Source organism: Artemia sp. Qi Xiang Cuo, chromosome 18 (genome assembly GCF_049724085.1).
Source record: "Artemia sp. Qi Xiang Cuo chromosome 18, ASM4972408v1, whole genome shotgun sequence".
In the NCBI taxonomy this organism is placed as follows: domain Eukaryota; kingdom Metazoa; phylum Arthropoda; class Branchiopoda; order Anostraca; family Artemiidae; genus Artemia; species Artemia sp. Qi Xiang Cuo.
Window position 1 is genome coordinate 60,889,001 of NC_142811.1, and position 14,585 is coordinate 60,903,585.

The 14,585-nt window shown below is 34.0% G+C and overlaps 1 long non-coding RNA gene across 1 annotated transcript in view; it reads left to right on the forward strand.

The window, feature by feature from the left end:
* The first annotated feature begins 1,173 nt into the window (after positions 1 to 1,173).
* Positions 1,174 to 14,585, forward strand: part of LOC148941731 (uncharacterized) — a 35,161-nt gene continuing 21,749 nt past the window's right edge. Inside the window, exons 1-4 of the long non-coding RNA XR_016143283.1 lie at positions 1,174 to 1,328; positions 6,218 to 6,336; positions 8,329 to 8,567; positions 11,456 to 11,574. This is a non-coding gene — a long non-coding RNA (uncharacterized LOC148941731). The remainder of the gene's footprint in view (positions 1,329 to 6,217; positions 6,337 to 8,328; positions 8,568 to 11,455; positions 11,575 to 14,585) is intronic.

Here is a 14,585-nt window from a genome sequence, read left to right on the forward strand (position 1 = left end):
AATTTTTGTTGGATTTGTTTAGGGAAAGGGTGTGCTTGAGAGGAGGGTTAGTTGCCCTCCAATCACTTTCCACTATTAAAAAGGGCACTAGCCCTTTGAATTTCCAATAGAATGAGCCCTTTTTGAAGTTTCTATTGTATATATTTACAGGTGTGACTAATGGAGACATGTTAAGAAAACAGTTCTTACTTTATAATATGTATAATGATACTAGTTAGTATATTATCCTAGGAGAGAACCTTTATCCTCAAATCTTTCCTCTTTTTCCAACTTAAAAAAACAAAAAAAAATACAATATTTCCCATGCTTTCAACACAATGTCTATCTTTTGAAATTTTTGCTATAACTTTTTTATAGATGGCGTTCAGCTCAGTCATTGTTAGTTAATGTCTTAGCATGTGTTTAAAAAAACAGTGACATTGAAATTATATAAATTCTGAATTGTCCTTGAAAAAATGTTGAATTGTGCTGTTATTGAAAAATATATGTGTCTTGTGTGATAATAATATTATGTTCTTCACACTATCCCATCAAACTGAAGATGAGATACAGCAATTTTTGATTAATGATATCATTTTGCCAACTACAACATTTTGCTCTGAATGTCAAAAAGAATGCTATTTTGATGAAACAAGATGTGCATTCAGCTGTCAAAAAACTAAGTAGAGCAACATGGACATAAGGTTATTTAAAAACAGTGCAATTTTAGTCAAAGTCATAATAAAGAGACTTTGTGCAAAATTTCAAACTTCTCCTATCAGCAAATAACCAAAATTATGCTGGTTTTTTGCAACATGAATAGAGGATTGCATATTCAGTAATTCATGATGGATAATATTGGCATTTCATCAAGAATCACCATTGATTGGCAAAGTTTTTGCCAATCAATGAAATATGTCAAGACTTTGTTGATAAGCATAGTGCAAAATTGGGTGGTCCTGGAAACATGGTTTAAATTAATAAAACGAAGGTAGGAAAAAGAAAATACAATAAGGGACGTTACATTGAAGGACATTGGGTGTTTAGAGGAATTGATATGGACACTGGAATTTTTTTTATTGTTTCTGTTCCCAACTGGACAGCATACACACTACTTGACATTATAAAAGAGTGGATTCATCCATGAAAAACTATAATTTCAGATTGTTGGAGTCCTCACAATAGATTAGGCACAAAAGGTTTTCAGCACCTAACTGTGAATCATTCTTTAAATTTTGTGGACCCTGTGACTGAGGCCCATACGCAAAATATTGAACGTCTATGGCATTCGATGTGTGAAGCAATCCCCAAGTACAGGAGATTGGACAACCACATGGCTGGTTATCTTGGTGAGTTTTATTGGAAAACATTTTTCCCAATAAAGGGGCCAGACTTCATTATTCAGTACTACAAGCTGCCAAGTTATACCTATCTTTCATTCATCAGCCAGTTCAAAGTTTACCTGGCACCAGCCAATAATTAAATTAACTCAAAATTATAATCACAAGTGTCTTGATTTATGACATTATAATTTAATCTTCTAAATCATCTAATCATTATAAATTATTAATCTGTAATAATTCCCTCTGATTTTGGAACTGCTAGATGATCCTAGAATCAAAAAAAGGTAATTTTTATATCCATTTCATTTATTCCCAATTTTGTTTTTAGCAAACATTTAAATGGTGGTTTATTTTGTATTTTTGCCACTGCATTTTCAATCATCTAAAAAAGAATTATTATGCCCCCACCCCCCTAATGTGCAAATATATACCCAAAATTGGATTCTGATTCTAAAAATAACCTTCATTTGCATCACAAATTAACTTTATTCCCACCATGATGTGCATGGGGTTTCTCCTTCCAATTACTTTTGACTATTAAAAAGGGCAACAGCCCTCTCAATTTCCAATCAAATGAGCTATTTTTGAAGTTTTTACAACAATGCTTTGTATAAAAACATTATATGCCCCCATGGCATAAATTACAACCTTAACCCTGAGGGATGTGTGGGGGGGGAGGGGTTGTCATACTCAAAAATATAATTTCTGGACTTTTCAACTATGTTCAAGAGAATAGCTATCTCAAAAAGTTGATTGAATGTGCTCGGGGAAATTGTGGGCATGAAAGGGGAGGGGTAGTTACCCTCCAATCACTTTTGAATATTAAAATGGGTACTAGCCCTTTCAATTTCCAAGCAAATGAGCCCTTTTTTGAAGTTTCTATAACAACGCATTCAATAAAACCTTATATGCCCCCAGGGGATAACTTACAACCTTTGCCCAGGGGACTGTGGGGGGGGGGATGTGATCCTCAAAGACATAATTCCCAGACGTTTTAACTATGTTGAACAAAATGGCTATCCCAAACTTTTGATTGAATGTGCTTGGGGAAATGGTGGGCATGAGAAGGGGGGTTAGTTACCTTCCAATCACTTTCAACTATTTAAAAGGGCACTAGTCCTTTCATTTTCCAATTGAATGAGCCCTTTAGAATTTTCTATAACAATACTTTCTCTAAAGCCTTATATGCCCACAGAGCATTACTTACAACCCTTGCCCTGAGTGCTGTGGGGAGGGGGGGATGTCATCCTCAAAGACAAAATTTTCAGAACTTTCAACTATGCTGAACAAAATAGCTATGTCAAAATTTTGATTGGATGTGTTGGGGGATATAGTGGGAGTGAGAGGGGGGTTATTTATCCTCCAATCACTTTCAAAAATTAAAAATTGCATTAGCCCTTTCAATTTCCAATGAAATGAGCACTTTTTGAAGTTTCTACAACAACACTTTATGGAAAAACCTTATCTGCCCCCAGGACATAACTTACAACCCTTTCCCTAAGGGGTGTGGGGGGTTTGTCATCCTCAAAGACAATTTTAGGAACTTTCAACTACATTGAACAAAATGGCTATCTCAAAACTTTGATTGGGTGTGTTTGGAGAACTGGTGGGTATGAGTGGGGGGGGGGGGTTAGCTGCCCTCCAATCACTTTTGACTATTAAAAAGAGCACTAGCCCTTTCAATTTCCAATCAAATGAGCCCTTTTTCAAGTTTCTACAACAATGCTTTCAATTAAAACCTTATATGCCCCCAGGGCATAACTTACAACCCTTGCCCTGAGGGCAATGATGCAGTTGTCATCCTCAAAGACCTAATTTTCAGAACTGTCAACTACATTGTACAAAATGGCTATTTAAAAACTTTGATTGGATGTGTTTGGGGAAACGGTGGGCATGAAAGGGGGTTAGTTGCCCTCTAATCACATTCAACTATTGAAAAGGATGCTAGCCCTTTCAATTTCAAATCAAATGAGCCCTTTTTGAAGATTCTGTTACAACACTATAAGAACCTTCTTTGCCTCCAGGGCATAGTTTACAACCCTTTCCGTGAGGGCTGTGGGGGGAGGGGAGGGGGTTGTGATCCTTAAAGATATATTTTCCAGAACTTTAAAATACATTGAATAGAATGGTTCTCTCAAAAATTTTATTGGATTTGTTTGGGGAGATGGTGTGGGCACTAGCCCTTTGAATTTCCAATAGAATCAGCCCCTTTTGAAGTTTCTATGGTATAAATTTACAGTTGTGACTAATGGAGACATGTTAAGAATACAGTTCTTACTTAAAATATGTATAAGGATACTAGTTAGCATATTATCCTATGAGAGAACCTTTATCCTCAAATCTTTCCTCTTTTTCCAACTTAAAACAAAAAAAATTACAATATTTTCTGTCCTTTCAACACAATGTTTATATCTTTTGAAATTTTTGCTATAGTTTTTTTTATAGATGGCGTTCATCTCAGTCATTGTTAGTTAATGTCATAGCACGTGTTTAAAGAAAAGCAGTGACATGTTAAATTTATATAAATTCTGAATTGTGCTTAAAAAAATGTTGAATTGTGCTGTTAATGAAAAATATATGTGTCTTGTGTGATAATAAAATTATGTTCTTTAGACTATCCCATCAAACTGAAGATGACATACAGCAATTTTGATTTTTATAACATTTTGCCAACTACAATGTTTTGCCCTGAATGTCAAAAATAATGTTATTTTGATAAAACGAAATGTGCATTCAACTGTCAAAAAATTAAGCGGAGCAACATGGACATAAGGTTATTTAAAAACAGTGCAATTTTAGTCAAAGTCATAATAAAAAGACTTTGTGCAAACTTTTCCTATCAGCAAATAACTAAAATTATGCTGTTTTTTTTTGCAACACAAAAAGAGGATTGCATATTCAGTAATTCATGATGGATGATATTGGCACCTTATGAAGAACCACCATTGATTGGCAAAGTTTTTATCATGAAACATGTCTTGACTTTATTGATAAGCATAGTGAAAAATGTGTGGTTCCGGAATCATAGTTGAAAATGGCTAAGCAAAGGTAGGAGAAAGAAAATATAATAGGTGACATTACATTGAAGGACAGTGGGTGTTTGGAGGAATTGATAGGGACACTGGAAATTTTTTTATTGTTCCCATTCCCAACTGAACAGCACGCACTACTTGACATTATAAAAGAGTGGATTCATCCAGGAAAAACTATAATATCAGATTATTGGAGTGTTTACAATAGATTAGGCACACAAGGCTTTCAGCACCTAACTGTGAATCATTCTTTAAATTTTGTGGACCCTGTGACTGAGGCCCACACACAAAATATTGAACGTCTATGGCATTCAATGCGTGAAGTAATCCTCAAGTACAGGAGGTGGGACAACTACATGGCTGGTTATCTTGCCAGGTTTTATTGGAAAACTTTTTTCCCAATAAAGAGGCCAGACTTCATTATTTATTACTACAGGCTGCAGAGTTATACATATCTTTTATTCATGAGCCAGTTACATGACATATACAAAAATCTCAATCTCAGTCAGTACTCGTGCAGTGATTTTACGCATTATATTTGAAACGGACATTTTGCTAATTATTGATGAAAAATAGCTGGTAAAAATGACCAGCCAGTCAGTAAAATCCCTCGCTCCTCCTCAAACATTTTGGCTGGTAACGACCCTGGTTGTAGGTCCTTGGTTTTCCTTTTGAGCTTTTTGTACTATTTTAACTTTAATGTGACCATTTAAAAACTATGTGCTGTTCCCCTTTTTTTCTTAATTGCTTCACTTTTAAACTAAGCGTGAAAAATGTATTTGAAGAAAACCAGTTAACGTGTCTACTTCCTTGTTCAACTATATTGAACAAATGACTATCTCAAAATTTTCATTGGATTTGTTAGGGGAAATTTTGTGAGTGAGAGGGGGGTTAGTTGCCCTACAATCACTTCCAACTATTAAAAAGAGCACTAGCCCTTTCAATTTCCAATTGAATGAGCCCTTTTTGAAGTTTCTATAACAACATGTCCTATAAAAGCCTTATATAACTCCAGGGCATAACTTACAAACCTTACCCTGAGGGCTGTGGGGGGCTCCTTGGATTGGTAATCAGAAGCTGTAGTGCTCTTTTTAAGAGTCAAAGTGATCGAAAGGCATCTACCATACCCCCCCCCACCCCAAAAAAAAGTCGTACTTTCTCAAAATGCATTGATAGAAATTTGAGACAGCCATTTGTAAAAAAAAATTGTCCTAAGATTATATGCATCCATAGACAGTTGTCTTGCATAGCTGTGTTGCCCTCAGGCAGCTTGGTACTGCAGTTAGTTGTTAAGTAGTATTAATAGTATTTGAAATTTATATATCCATAAGTTCCGTGCGCAAATCAGTTTTAAATTGGTCAAAATGAATTGTATTTTGTTTGTAGTAAGCCTATTTAGAAGCTTAGACTGTCAAAGCAAGCGAGAAAGAATTCTTTCTTGAAATCAGAAGAAGAGTCTCGCCACCGTTTTTGTTGAAGTATTTTACTGTTATTTTGTTAACCTTTATTTTTTGTGACAGCTAAATTTTAAAAATTAATACAGAATATACTGCTATTCTTTTTTTATTCCTAAGTTTGTGGTATCATGTATAATTTAAATATCTCCATTTGGTGGTTGTCTTTCATCGACGTTTTGGTTGACTGTTGAACCTTCTTTTGAAACAATTAACAGAGAAACTTATAGGGATAACATCCCTTGAAGAGCACTCCAAATCGAAGTGCAACGTTGTTCCTAGTTGTTTTTGTTGATACTTTAATTACATGAATATTGGTAGTAGTGTCACTGCACAAAACAATGTACGGTAAAAACAAGACAATACAGGGTAAAAACAGATATTATACAAAATTATTTTTATCATTCAGGGAGTGCAGAGCCAGATACCAGTGTAACTGGTGCAGAAGATGATTACAAGCTTTTTACAAGATTATCAGAACGTTCGCAAAATCGGATCAGATATTGTCAAGCTTTCAATTATGAACAGGTAAGCTAATCCTAATTTGACATACATAATTGTATTCATTCTTACGTCATTAAAGAATAATTCTAGTCTTATAAAATGAGCAAATTGTCCGTAATCCTACCCTAGCCAGAAGATGAATAACTGAACAATTCTGAATGAAATTTGGCAAACTATAAGTAAAGAAAAGATAACATGAAGAATTAGTCGAAATTTTATGCATTCGAACGCTAATTATTAACTTTGCTTAACTACCTTAATTTTGTAATTCTAATCTATTAAAGGCAAGCTGGTATTTGAACCCTTACCTTACTTGGACTGCTAAAATAATAATGGAAGAATAATAATGTTTTTACACATTTAAGTTTTGTTTTGCGTGAGTTAGTGATAGCTTATTTTTCATCTCTCCGGGACTGTTTCTGAAGCTTTTGGATTCTGTGTATCTGCCATATGCTATAATGCTTTTTTCCTCTAACATGTCAGTATTTGGAAATTCCACAATTACCAAGAATCATTTTAGCTTTGTATCTTTCTTTTTTTATTTCCTTATTTTTTCCTAAAAAAAACTATTGCAGCAGTCGTGACGACGCAGAAAAACAGTCACATGACTCACAATAGGTAGACCTAGGATTGCAGGTTAGAACGGAGTAAACTGATAATCAATATACTGAAATTAGAATGAAAAGAAGATATTGACCAATATTTAGAAATATTAAAACAGGAGACTGTTTTTTTTTTTTTTTTTTAAGCAAAAAACTTCAGATTTAATTCACTGAATGGTCAGTTAATGAACAATCTTACGCAAGTAAAGTCGCTGGTCTATTTTAAAAACTTCCTTTAAATAAATGAATAAATTAAATAACAAAGCAAAGTTTGTTTCCAGTCAATGAAAGAAACATTTATTCAGTGGCTAAGATTTATTATTGTTGTTGTCTTGTCCTTCTATTTTTGTAATTTTCATTTTTCCTCCATCGTGTATAGCTTGTGCAGCTTAAGAACCTATTTAATAAAAGAAAAGAAAGGAAAAAAAGATACTCTGTAAAACATACTCTCTAAACATAAATTTGAAATGTAAAAAAGAACAGTTACCTTCTCAGACAAACAGGTCGAATGAACATTGTGCATTCAACGAGATAAGCAAGTTGTAGATTGTATTTGGTTGTTTTAGGGTTGCATCTTGATAAGTTTAATTTTTGCAGAGGGATCAGTGTTGAGTATTGGAGTTAATGGATGTTCATTTGAATGCGTATATGTAACTGGCATATAGTTGCCCCAGGAGCAGGGGCGTCCCGTGGCTCGTTTTATTCGGGGGGGGGGGGATAATCTTCTTAAATTTTACCGAATCGCTACCTAATTTATGCCGAATTTTCTGCAGAAGTCAAGAATTTTGCTAAATTTCGGCCGATTTTGTGCTAAATTACTGCCAAAATTTTTGCCTTCGATGAGAATTTTACCTAATTCCGAAAAAGTTTGAGGAGGGGGGAAGGGGCTGGCACTCCCCCCCCCCCCTACGGACGCCCCTGCCCATGGGTATCTATTGCGTCAAAGTTTTGGTAAAGATCAAACTATTTTCATTTTAGCAATTAGCTCGAAACACAGAATAATAAATATATTGAACTCCGTATACAGTTTCTTCTTCTCTTAATTCTGCTGAACCTTATGTTCGCCTTATTATTTCTCATTTTGATTATGGCTCATTGCATCAAAGGGGATTTTCTTCCAGTTAATCCCAACTTCCCTGGAATACTTAGAAGTAGCACCTGCTATTTTGCAATTCTGCTGTTACTCTTGTTTTCGCATAGTAGAAATTAGGATTGTTCAGATGAAGAAACGTGTCATATTCTATTACATCCGGGGAATCTCGATCTAATTTAGATGGAACCCAGAATCAGGCACGTACGCAGGAACTTGTTTCGGGGTGGGGGCAAATCTTTCAAATCCCTTATTCTGTGAATACAGTTTACAAACAGAGATTTTTTTAAAGATTATTTTTTTAAGATTATTTTTTTCGTTTAGGTATTTTCACTCGACGGATGTTTCTGTACCCACCACCCCTTCCTATACCTGAAGTTGATCTCGAGTCAGAAGATGACCAAAATTCTGAAGACCAATATGAATTAGAAATTCTGGTTCCATCACCTAAGCCATCCCCGCCTTTGATTGATCTCGATGGAAGAAAGTGAAGAAGAATCTGCCATATCTGGCTCAGGATCTACAGAATCTGGATCAGATTCTAAAAAAAACAATCATCAGCGGTAAGTTAGGGGATAAATTTAAGGTTACCTCCGCATGGGCCAAAATGTTATATTTTTAATGTTAGATGACCGAACAACCCCATCAGGGCTAATCAAAATATTTTAAGAAGTTAGATGGCTTTAATTTTTTTTTGATAACTTAGAGGTGGCTTTGGTAAATTTTAAATTGCTAAATAGTTTCAGAATATTACCCTTTGTTGGAACTTTTGATTCTCCGATGGAGTTCAGATAGTTCGTATGTTATGCTACTGTAAATTATTCTTTTAAACTGAAGACTTAAAAGGTAAATATCTGTTTGGTGATCAGGTTATTGCAATATTTGCTTCTATCTAATATTACCAAAAATGTATTCTAAAAAAAATTAATAGTATTTTAAAAAAACGGAAATAGAACCTTTAAGATTAATCCAATAGACCTCATCTCGTTTTTTAATGAAAACCTGCCAAATTTGGGCCTGAAATACAATTTTAGACAGTGTTCACAATGTACGTCTAAAGAGGTCTTGTTTTTAGGAAGTGATTTCTTATATCTTTTTTAATTCAATACAACGACCTGTTGATTCTTGCTCATTAAAAAAAAGGACTAAAGTAAAGGCATATGTAAAAAGTGTCATAACATGATTTTGAAAATTTGATCTTTTTTTAAGTGGTAAATTTGGAGAACATTTAGAAGAGGAAGTAGAATTAGAAGTGAAATAATGGTGGTGGTTGTAGAGTGGTCTCTACATAGTCAATGGTATTAATGTTGTTAATTACCTCACATCAATATTGTTAGGCTATATGTTAGGCTATCAATACTGTTAGATAAAAAAAATTGTTATAGACTGCATTGGGCCGTTATTGTAACTTGTTTGTTGCGATGTAATCTACATGTTAGTAGATCTTTAAGTGAGACAAAAGATAAAGGAGGGAGTAACCCTTTTTTTATATGGAATAATTAAGTTCGAATAAGCCTTTTATACCAAATAATAATCAAATATGTTTTCCTATTAAACTAAATTATGACTGTATTTTTCTAACTTCATGTTTCTTCCAGTGAAGACTGGGAAAAACCAAAACACGAATAAAAAGACAACTTTTAGGTTGAATAGTTTTCCATGAGTCCTATTTATTACTTGTTCTTAATATTTATAAATCTTTTCTCTAGCAGGTTTGAAATATTAAACTCTGATGTACCACTGAAAAATTGAAGAGAAAATTTTACAAAAATAAGCAATTTTGACATTTTTCAATTGGATTCTCTTGTATTATAAAAACCGTCTCCTCCCCTAATGCTTATTCTATTTATAAGAAATTTAGTTACTTGTGATTTTAAGTTTTTATTCTTATTTATGGAGAACCTGAAGAGTCATCAGCTCTGGTAGAAGACAGCATCCCAAAGGACCTTGAAGAAACCTCTAAAAGGACTGTTAGTATTCCTACCCGTCAAATTATGTCCGGCGACCCTTCTTTTCCTGAGCCCCATGATTCACGGGGGTGTATTTGCACGAGGGTTTAGTTAAATGGGGTTCAGTTGCCCAGTTGTTCAGTTGCATGTATTTCAGTTGCACGGTGGTTCAGTTGCACGGTGGTTCAGTTACACGCGCACCTTCTCAAAACCCTCCGAGGATCATTCATATCCCTTTTCTTAATGATAAGTACCGCGTGCAAACAATGAGCAAATTGGATAACTTACAATCCTTGCTCCGGGACCGTGAAAGCATGGTATGCCCAGAGGCATTGTTATTGGACCATTTATCTATTTTGAACAAAATTTTTTGGTCAAATTTTGCATAATGTTGAAGGGAGAGGCTTTTCAAAGAGCAGTGAGAAGACTGCCCTCTGATCACTCTTCAATATCCCCCTGATTGGAGGGCAATCAGTCCCTCCCAATCACGCCCATCATTTCTCTCAGACGCATTCAACCAAATTTTGAAATAGCCATTTTGTTCAGCATAGTGGAAAGTTCCAAAAATCTCTGAGGATGACAAACCCCCAAGAGCCTGCAGGGTAAATTTTTAAGTTATACCTTTGGGGCATATAAGGTTTTTTATACAACGGATTTGTCGTATAAAGTTCGGAGAGGGCTCATTGGATTGGTAATCAGGAGCTCTAGTGCTCTTTTAAAGAGTCAAAGTGATCGAAATACATCTACCCCCCTCCCCAAAAAAAGTATTTTCTCGAAATTATTTTCTCGTATTTTCTCGAACTGCACTGATAGAAGTTTTGAGATAGCCATTTGTAAAAAAAAAGAGTCCTAAGATTATAGGCATCCATAGACAGTTGTCTTTCGTAGCTGTGTTACCCTGAGGCTGCTTGGTACTGCAGTTAGTTGTTAGTAGTAGTATTGATAGTATTTAAAATGTATCTATCCATAAGTTCCGTGCGCAAATTAGTTTTAAATTGATCAAAATGAATTTTTGTTTGGTTGTGGTAAGCCTATTTAGAAGCTTAGACGGTCAATGCAAGCGAGAAAGAATTCTTTCTTGAAATCAGACGAGGAGCCTAGCTACCGTTTTTGTTGAAGTATTGTACTTTTTTTTGTTAACGCTTATTTTTTGTGACAGCTAAGTTTTAAAAGGTAATACAGAATATACTGCTATTCTTTATTTATTCCTAAATTTGTGGTATCATGTATAATTTAAATATCTCCATTTGGTGTTTGTCTTATATCGACGTTTTAGTTGACAGTTGAACCTTCTTTTGAAACAGTTAGCAGAGAAACTTATAGGGATAACATCCCTTGAAGATCATTCCAAATTGAAGGGAAACGTTGTTCCTAGTTGTTTTCGTTGATACCTCAGTTACATGAATATTGGTAGTAGTGTCACTGCACAAAACAATATACGGTAGAAACAAGACAATACAGGGTAAAAACAGATGTAATATAAGATTATTTTTATCATTCAGGGAGTGCAGAGCCAGATACCAGTGTAACTGGTGCAGAAGATTGTTAAAAGCTTTTTGCAAGATTATCCGAACGTTCGCAAAATCGGATCAGATATTGTCAAGCTTTAAATTATAAACAGGTAAGCTAATCCTAATATAACATACATAATCGTATTCATTATTTCGTCATTAAAGAATAATTCTTGTCTTATAAAATTAGCAAATTGTCCGTAATCCTATCCTAACAAGAAGATGAATAACTGAAAAATTCTGAATCGAATTTTGCAAACTATAAGTAAAGAAAAGGTGACATAAAGAATTAGTCGGAATTTTTATGCATTCGAACGCTAATTATTCGCTTTCCTTAACTACCTTAATTTGTACAGTTTTATAATTCTAATCTGTCAAAGGCAAGCTGGTATTTGAACCCTTACCTTTCTTGGACTGCTAAAATAAAATGAATGCTTCAAAGAAACCTTGGGGAAGAATAATAATGTTTTTACACATTTAAGTTTCATTTTGCGTGAATTAGTGAAAGCTTATTTTTTTCAACTCCCCGGGACTGTTTCTGAAGCCTTAGGATTCTGGGTATCTGCAAATGCTTTAATGCTTTTTTTCTCTAACATGTCGGTATTTGGAAATTCCACAATTACCAAGAATCATTTTAGCTTTATATCTTTCTTTTTTATTTCCTTATTTTTTCCTAAAAAAAACTATTGCAGCAGTCGTGACGACGCAGAAAAACAGTCACATGACTCACAATAGGTAGACCTAGGATTGCAGGTTAGAACGGAGTAAACTGATAATCAATATACTGAAATTAGAATGAAAAGAAGATATTGACCAATATTTAGAAATATTAAAACAGGAGACTGTTTTTGTTTTTTTCAGCAAAAATGTTCAGATTGAATTCACTGAATGGTCAGTTACTGAACAATCTTACGCAAGTTAAGTCGCTGGTCTATTTTAAAAACTTTCTTTAAATAAATGAATAAATTAAATAACAAACCAAAAGTTTGTTTCCAGTCAATGAAAGAAACATTTATTCAGTGGCTAAGATTTATTATTGTTGTTGTCTTGTCCTTCTATTTTTGTAATTTTAATTTTTCCTCCATCGTGTATAGCTTGTGCAGCTTAAGAACCTATTTAATAAAAGAAAAGAAAGGAAAAAAAGATACTCTGTAAAACATACTCTAAACATAAATTTGAAATGTAAAAAAGAACAGTTACCTTCTCAGAAAAACAGGTCGAATGAACATTGTGCGTTCAACGAGATAAGCAAATTGTATATTATATTTGGTTGTTTTAGGGTTGCATCTTGATAAGTTTAATTTTTGCAGAAGGATCAGTGTTGAGTATTGGAGTTAATGAATGATCACTTGAATGCGTGAATTTAACTGGGGATACAGTTATCCCAGGGGTATCTATTGCGTCAAAGTTTTGGTAAAGAACAAATCATTTTCATTTAGGCAGTTGGATCAAAACACAGAATATCAAATATATTGAACTCCTTACATTTTTTCAAAAGAAGAAAGTCGTATTGACTTTCTTTTTTTCTTAGGTCAGCTTACATTTTTCTAATTTTGTTTTCGATCCGTATGTATAAAACGATTGCATTCAACCGTGGAGCAGTAGCCAGACTTCCTGGCTTTATTTATAAAACGATCAGAAAAAAAAGCAAGTTGTTTCAACTGACAGTAAGGAACAACATTTAAACTTAAAGCGAACAGAAAATATTCCGTATACAAAAGGGGTAGAACAATAAAAAGATTTTTTTTAAAGTACTAAAAACTTCAGCGTAAATAACGAGGTAATGAGGAACAGCAACCCCCCTCATACACGTAATAATTTCTGTTTGATTTAAGTTTTAATGTTGCTCCTTTACTTTCAGTTGAAAAAAAAACATTTTTTTTTATTTATTTTTCTAAAATCTAAAAGCGACTATACAAATGATGGCTATCAATGGCGAGGGGTACATATTGTGACCCAAGGACCTTTAACAGAAACCATAGAAGATCTCTGGCACACGCCATAGTTCACTAGTTTTTTAATATTGTGGGACTTACAGGGAGTGATTGCAAAAATGCAAGAATTATTTGATGGTAATCGATGGCGAGGTGCGTATATTATATCCCAAGAACCTTTGCCAGAATCACACATGACTTCTGGCACATGAAAAAGCTTGGATACTTGTCTGTCATCGCGCCTATGTATATAGAAGCTACGTAGAACCGGTTTTCATTTAGCTTGTGATCTGTATTAAATGAAATTCTTTTATTTTGCGATCTGTATTGAAAGAAGTGTTCGCTCGTCTAAAAAAAAAAAAAAAAAGAAAAAAAAAAAAAAAAAAAAAAAAAAAAATCCATCAAAATTACGAAGTTTCTATAAAACTAAATAAAAACATTGTTTGTCTAATTTTTTTTCTTTTTCTTATAATTTTGCTTTGATTTAGAATAAACACCATCGAATTAAATTATGCATGGACTTAATCACATGATTTAACATTCATTTTTGAATATTTTAGGTGGCGCTTCTTTGCCTTATTATTATCTTTATTTTACCCAACCCTTTGTCCTTCACCCATTTAGTTACCCTAGTGTTAACCTTGTCAAAACCCTTGCATTCTTCACAAAATTACAAGTACGACGCATATGCTACCTCTTGGACTCCCAAATACAAATCACATGGTACAATGCCACGCTACCAGGATTTGAAGCGTTAATGAAGGCTTAATGGATGTGAAACCGAGATATTCAGACTACTATCATTATTTTTGTATTAAAAAGTGTTTTGTTGTCTTTTAAATTTTCAATGTCACTGGGTCCTGTAGCGAGTAAAAATTTTAACCCGCTTTTAATATAGTTTCATTGCAATTTTAATCGTTTTAACATAATTTAAATAAAGTTCAAACACCATTAAACGTATTTCAGAATTTGAAAATTTATTTTTGCGTCGATATTTGTATTGTATTTCCAGCAATTCTTGCACAATAAGCAGCGCTATGCTAAAGCAATAAAAAAACTGGAACTTTAGGCTTATCGATAGATCATCAGTGGCTTTAGCCGTCAATTGATATTTTCCTTCTCTTCAAAATTGATCGGCTACAGCTTGCACAGAAAGAACAAAAATGCAAAGAATCAGATTTTAGTCT